Source organism: Cimex lectularius, unplaced genomic scaffold (assembly GCF_000648675.2).
Source record: "Cimex lectularius strain Harlan isolate CLEC.00 unplaced genomic scaffold, Clec_2.1 scaffold181, whole genome shotgun sequence".
NCBI lineage: Eukaryota > Metazoa > Arthropoda > Insecta > Hemiptera > Cimicidae > Cimex > Cimex lectularius.
In genome coordinates, this window is record NW_019392752.1 from 209,965 (window position 1) to 210,336 (window position 372).

Consider the following 372-nt stretch of genomic DNA (forward strand, 5'->3'; position numbering starts at 1 on the left):
GGTTTCCTAAAATATTGTATTATAAATCAATCCCAAATACCCTAAATCGTCAAATAAACTTCTCATTTGTGTACTATTCTATTTTCTTTCGTTCTATAAACATATTTGTTATAAAACATAAAATTCACACTACTTGGTTTACAGAATTTAGAAAAATTAATAAATAAAAAATGAAACAAAATGTGTAATTTTTGACATTTTTTTAGATGCCCTTGTTCTAACAGTGTTGCATAGCGCAAAAAATAAGATATGAATTATCATAATTTGGGCACGCCAATACATATATTGCCAATCTGGACCATTTTTTCAAACTTTTTATTCTAATACTCTTTATTTTTATTTAAATTGAATTGTAGTGTAGTTTGATTGTTG